Below are 6,318 nucleotides of genomic sequence, written 5' to 3'. Positions count from 1 at the left end.
ATGGAATGTTCATTTTACACAGGATCCGGAGGAGAATATGAAAAGAAGACATTTTAAAATCCCTGCGCTAGCAGTTTGCTGCCTCAGCTCTCTCCCCCTCTGGCCCGTCATACACACTGTGTGTGACGCCGTGGCTATAGTGGACTACGCTTCCCTATCCAAGAGGGTAAGACAAGTGCCCACTGAGCAGCCTGGGATCCCAGCCCGGTTGCTGCGCTGTGTTTGCTCAGTGTGGTTCTTCTCTCCTACAACAAGGGGTCTGCAAACAATCAGTAATGGAAACCTGCACTTTCCGTGTGGGAGGTCTTGGTACGTCCTGACTAACGACACATGATAAGGGGGCCCCTGCATGTCACGATGGCTTACAGGAACTGCTGGGGCCCTGCCTCCTCCCAAAAGGTGTAACAATGAACTGCTCATCCAGAGCAACACACTTCCATGGACCTCGCTCCTCTTCAGGAGTCAATGAGATTATATTTAGAGATGCTTTGGAGATGTGGCTTGGAGGGGTTCGCTGCTGTTCCTTTCCCTTCAAAGGGTAGTGCAGGCACCCAATAAAACAACTACAAATGATTAGTCAATCAGACCATGTCTTCTGCTAAAGTTCTTAATGACAGCTGGTACCCTGCACTGACAGGGAGGACGGGTGGTGGAACAGTCGTTCCCTGCGGTATCGCTCTTGGATCCAGCAGGGAAAGCTGTCCTTTTGGAGCATGAAACCTTTGCACTTATTGACAACAATTATCCCTCTGGACTAAGGCCAGAAGATTGGGTAGGCACTATTTTCCCGTGGGGTGCTGGGAATGTTAATACTTCCACTCCCTACTATCTCACAGACAGGTCCGTTGGGCCACAGTGTGGCACAGAAGGTGACAACAAAGAGCCAGGTACGCAAATGATCCTCAAGGATTTTGAGTTTCAGTGCTACCAGCCAGCATGACACACATTGTGCCTCCCAGGCGCTGCAGAATTCGGCAGGTTTCTTCTCCCCAGACGCCGGCAGCCCCTGGTGCGCAGGGAGCTGGGCTCCCTCCCCAGGCAGCTCTCGCGCTGCCAGGCTCCCGCGCAGCTGAACCAGGATGTGGCAGAGCTGAGCAGTTTCCATCGTCTCCATGGTTTCACGGCTCTTCAGAAACAGATCAACTCGCATCATCTTTGTTTGAACAAGTCTCTCAGCTTTACTGTAAGATACGGTACGTGTGCCGCACTGACCAACGCTACTGCACACAAAAGAAACAGCACAGAATCTGACTGATTCGAAGGAAAAATTTCAGCTGTCAATAAAATTGAAGGACAGAGAACACAGAGAGCAGGGAATAAAGCTAAACCCACAAATTGCTTTGTTTTTTCTGGCACTGAAAATTCCTTCCTCAACGGTGTCTGGCAACTGACTCAGCCATCCTGTAATTTAAAAGCTCTGGCTGGATGGGCAGAAGGAGAATTATTTACTTGCTCTGTATGATCATTGCTATTCCATATTGGTTTGAGGTCAAAATGGTTACAAGATTCAATGTACACAGAGATGCAAAGAGTATATTTCATCTATACAGGCTGCTTTAATCTCAACTTGCGTCCAGACATTTATGTTTCTCCTGAGTTATGTCCCATTGCCTTCCTTAGCAGTGCTGTTATCCTGAGCTATGGGGAGGCAGCAGACAGCACACCTCTTTACACCAGAGAGTGTGCCAATATTTGATTTTTACATAGAAATTTTTACTACGCAAGAGTTAAACACATTTTTACAAATGTTATCTTTTTTGGAGGAGCAGATTTAAACTTACCTCAAATTGCAAAAAAAAAAAAAAAAAATTCAGATAGAAATGCATACTCTGTTTTCATTTTCTGGAAAAATGCCCACATAAACGCTTTCACATTGAATAGAGCCCTAAATGCTATGCTTTTAATGTCGATAAAACACCAAACCTGTTATGCAGAGCAACCAATGTTATTCCTGAGAAGTAAAGAAGGAAGAGCAAAGCAACCAAACATCTCAAAACCGCATCAGAAGGACACAATGAACCTGTGTTTCTCCAGCCAGTTTGGCCATAACACTTGTCTTTCACAGCAGTAACTGGAATTGTTGCTACCCCACAAGAACATTACAACAAAAAATATGTCCTGGACACAGGCTGTTTTAAATATGTTCTCTCAATTGCAATAGTATCAGATGGCAGTAATTTTGGACCAGATTTTGATCCCCTTATTCATGCTGGCAAGCAGTCACCTCCACAAATAGATCCACTGACTCCCATGTTAGTAACTGATTGTCAGTGTGAGTAAAAAGATCACAGTCCTTTACCCCACTTCAATATTCGGGCTGTACCAGGAGCGAAAAAAAAGCTATTTCATTTCCAACAAATTTATTATTTTTCAAAGACTCAGTAAAATCATTCACCTCCTGAAAGGCAACCACGTGCATCTGTACACAAAGAGAATGCCTTATTTACCAACACAAAGTCAGGACTGTAACTAAAATAATAAATACCAAAAGAAAGAGTTGCCACATACTCTGAGTGCTGACCTTAACATTCAAATAGTCTCTAATAGGGCAGGGACTAAGCCAGCTTTCAAACGTCATTATGTGGGTATCCAGAGAGTAAAAGTAAAAAGCGATTTAGGTGTTCAGTTATAAAGATTCAGAGTTATGCCAGCCAAGAACCAAACACACAAGTCACTGGAGATTTAAATGTGGAATGTAAATCTGCTGCCATGAATTCACTGATTTATGAGCTAATTTTGTACCATAGAAAGTAAACAACACAGAGCCATGAATACCTTTCCCCTGGAATACTCTGTTTATGTGGTATTTTGAGAAAGCCAAAACAATTTAGTATTGAAGAGCAGAGGACTGTCATGGAGGGGTTCTGTGACTCCTGACTTGAGCAAACTCTGGGATGGGATGTCTTAGCTAATATATTAGTAGTTAATTAATATTAGATAATAAAACCCTGAGGTTCAGGCTTTGCATCTTGCTGAGGAAGGAATCAGCCGAAGGACAGCAGTGAGGGAAAGAGCCTAAGAAACAGGTAGTGGCAGGACACAATTACAAACTGTGGCTGAGTCTGAGGAAGCTGATGTCTCTTCTGTTGAGAGTGCCTGTAGTCCTCAAGAATAGTTGAGAAACTAAGGGATGGAGATAAGAAAAGAAAGCAGCTTTCTCAACCCCAGGGATAAAAAAAAAAAAATCACAAGTTGAGCCCTTGAACAGTATGAAATTGTCTGAAAAAATATCATAGCTTTGGAAGCACTTTTATTTGCTCTGGGTTTTGAGTCTTTAGGAAGCCATCACTTCACATTTTCAAGCTTTCCTCTACCACCTGGAGGTTAGAAATTTCATTAAAAAATATAGGTGAAGATGCTCCTGCAATCATTTGATTTCAGCCGTTAACCCTTCAAGAAGATCCCCATAATGCTGAGGGTAAGAGTGTGATTAAAAGGCAAGGTTCCCTCTGATCTTAAGAGGGGAGATGTGTCTTCAGCCTGCAGTCCAGGCATTATAAAACATAATCACTACCTCATTACTAGTAGTAGTATTAAGAGAAAAGTTGCTTATGTCCTTCAGAAAACTCTTATATGGTCAGAGGCCCAGGAGGTGCAGAGCACAGGAGCCAAAGCTCTGCAGGACACAGCCGGAGGGGAGCACTACAAGTAGGGTGGCTTTGCCTGCTGTCTTCTGCCCACCTGCCTTCCCCAGCCCTTCCTGGCCTCCGTGACCAGGCATCTTGTAAGCAGCTGGTCACGGTGCCAAAACGGGGGGAATGAAACATGCCTATCCTTGAGATCAGGGCTCTGAACTCGTTTTTCTAGTCTCTTTGCCTTCTTGATACCTTTCTACAAGTTATTTTGAAAGAAAGTCTCTTCTGGCGTGAGTCTCACACAGCCCCCAACCTTCGGGGGAGGGCGCAGGTTTGCCCTCAGTGTTGTTTTTGGTAGGCTCTTGGCGCCATCTCATGGCCAGACAACCCAGAGAACCGTCCTGAGCTGGGCTGGCCTCGCAGGAAGGCGAAGCGGTGGGGATGCGGCTTCTGTGCTGCACCCTGGGGAGGAGGAAGCCCATCTTCCTCAGATTGCGTGTTCTTGGTCCAATGCTCTTCTCACAAGCTAAATGATTCTAAAGAGACCATAATCTCATCTATGATGGTGTGTTTTAGCAGACCTAGACATCCTTCTGAATTCATGCACCTGAACAAGAGGACCAAATCCTAATTCTGCAGGCAGGTGTTGGTCTTTTTCGACCTTCCTTTCCATAGAAGAGAAGTCCAGATGCGTGGGCTGGAGGAGCTCAACGCTCTGCGGCAGAGTCCCAGTCTGGATGTCCAGCAGAACACGGCTGCAGGACAGCCGGCCCTGTACCCCAGGAGGTCATCTAGACACACACTGTGTGACTGGCTGTTTAACGCCAACTGAAAAAATAAATCTGATTACTCTTTCGTGAGTGCCTTGTGCCTGATGAAGGCATACCTTGTAAAAAGACACCTGGTCTGGCTTTGAGGACACCAGGAGGTAGAGTGTCCCCTCCTGGTCCTAAAAGAGAACTGCGCTACTGACAAAATCTCAAAACGAATGCTGCAGAGGATTTACATGTGAAATGCTGATTCTGCGGCAGAAATGCCCAAGGTGAAATATCTGGATCAGGATGTGAATTTCCCCAAACTTATCAGTGCTTTTATCTCAAGCTGCCCTTAAGACCATCTCTCTTTAGTACATGCAACTCCAAATTCCACCTTTCCCATAATGTTAAAAGCACCCAAGATCTAGTTAAAGAGGGTCATTCAAGTGTGAGGTCAAGCCCGAGCGCGGGGGCTGCAGAAGCCAGGGCAGAGCCAACTCCTCACATGGGTATGACAATGTTCAGTGTGTATTTCTGTGGAGTTGGTGCTGGCAGGAAGGACACAGACTGTTGATGATATTTCAGCACAGAGGCTAAAATATCTGCAATCCTGAAAATGCTGAAGAGCACCATGATGTTCTGGCATGCTGGACTTTACCTCCCAATGCTTACAAGCATGTCACATACAGAAGGAAGAGCCATAAGAATGTCACCAGTCACAATGCCAATGTCCTATGTGACTTTTTAGCCACTTAGTCTGCGACTGACCTAACTCAGTAAGCATTTGGTCCTTACATGGAGAACATGCCTGAAGTTCACAGGCATATCCCGTCACTGCTACAAACACGGGAAACAAAGCAGGCCCTCCTGAACCTCTTGCCATCTCAGATGGACCTTATGGCCTGTTTTCTCACTCATAACCTGTTTGAAGGCATGAAAGCGTCACGGGGTTCACTAGCCAGAATGTGGGCAACACACACACTGCACCCTCGCCACACTCATCAGCCCCAGGCTCTGCAGTTCTGTGGGTGAGGTGCTGGGAAGGCACAGCCGGGCACCGTGTCTCCTTCCATCCATCTCTGGCTCAAGCCAGTGCCTTGTTCAGAGTGAATGGGAGAGGCTCAGGGCCCATTACCTTCCTGACCCCAGGAGCTATACATCAAAGTCTTTATAAGGCAAAGAGCCACAAAACACATACACTGTACCACAGAGAGACAAGGGGAAGCTCTGGGAGGAGTCTTTAAGCAGGAGACGACAGCAGCTCCCTAAAGGTTGTGTTTTGTGAGAAAGGGCTGGGGCTGAGCATGCAGCTGGGGGCTACGGCACCTTGGCAATGTCAAATGAGAGTCCGTGCTGGCCGGCTCCCTCTCACACCTGGGGATTCGTGTCACTCAGCAGCTCCTGTAACAGCCCGGCCCGGCTGCTGGCCACGAGGCAGAGCCTTGGCACGGGAACTGCACAAGGACTGGTTCTGAGCCGGAGCTGGAAGTGCAGGAGGAGGGAGGCTTGTGCTGCTCCAAAGGCACAGAGATAGTAGTGCTTGTTAAAGGAGGCTGACGATTAACCAATTCCCATGCCAACTGCCCTGCTCTGCAGCCTTCCTTTGTGTTGTTGTGGTCACAACAAAATAATATTGATATGAACACACAAGTGACACAAACATACAAGGAGATCACATGAACCTGCTCTGGAGCAGACTGTATACCCCCTCCTTGGAAGGTCATATCCCAAGCAGGATCTGCCCTAAACCCTGCACCACGCAGAGGCTGTAAAGTGCACGTGAACCCTCATGAACTCCAGAGAAGTCAGTGGGACTGCACAAATTTTAAACAACTGTGAAAGGATAAGCAGGCTCCCACTGTTTAGTGAGCCAAAATGCATTACACAAACAGTGTGATTCTGCTCTCACATCAATTTTGCATCATTCCAGCTCATGGTTTTCAGTAGCTCCTCTCAGCTGACATTCATGCAAGTGTTGAAATAAAAAT

At 46.5% G+C, this 6,318-nt stretch overlaps 1 protein-coding gene across 1 annotated transcript in view; it reads right to left on the bottom strand.

Moving 5' to 3' along the window:
* Positions 1-6,318, bottom strand: part of HDGFL3 (HDGF like 3) — a 39,172-nt gene that overhangs the window by 2,339 nt on the left and 30,515 nt on the right. The window lies entirely within an intron of this gene.

This window comes from Numenius arquata, chromosome 11 (assembly GCF_964106895.1).
Source record: "Numenius arquata chromosome 11, bNumArq3.hap1.1, whole genome shotgun sequence".
Classification (NCBI taxonomy): Eukaryota; Metazoa; Chordata; class Aves; order Charadriiformes; family Scolopacidae; genus Numenius; species Numenius arquata.
Note: the sequence above shows the minus strand (reverse complement) of the source record. Positions and strands in the feature narration are given on the sequence as shown.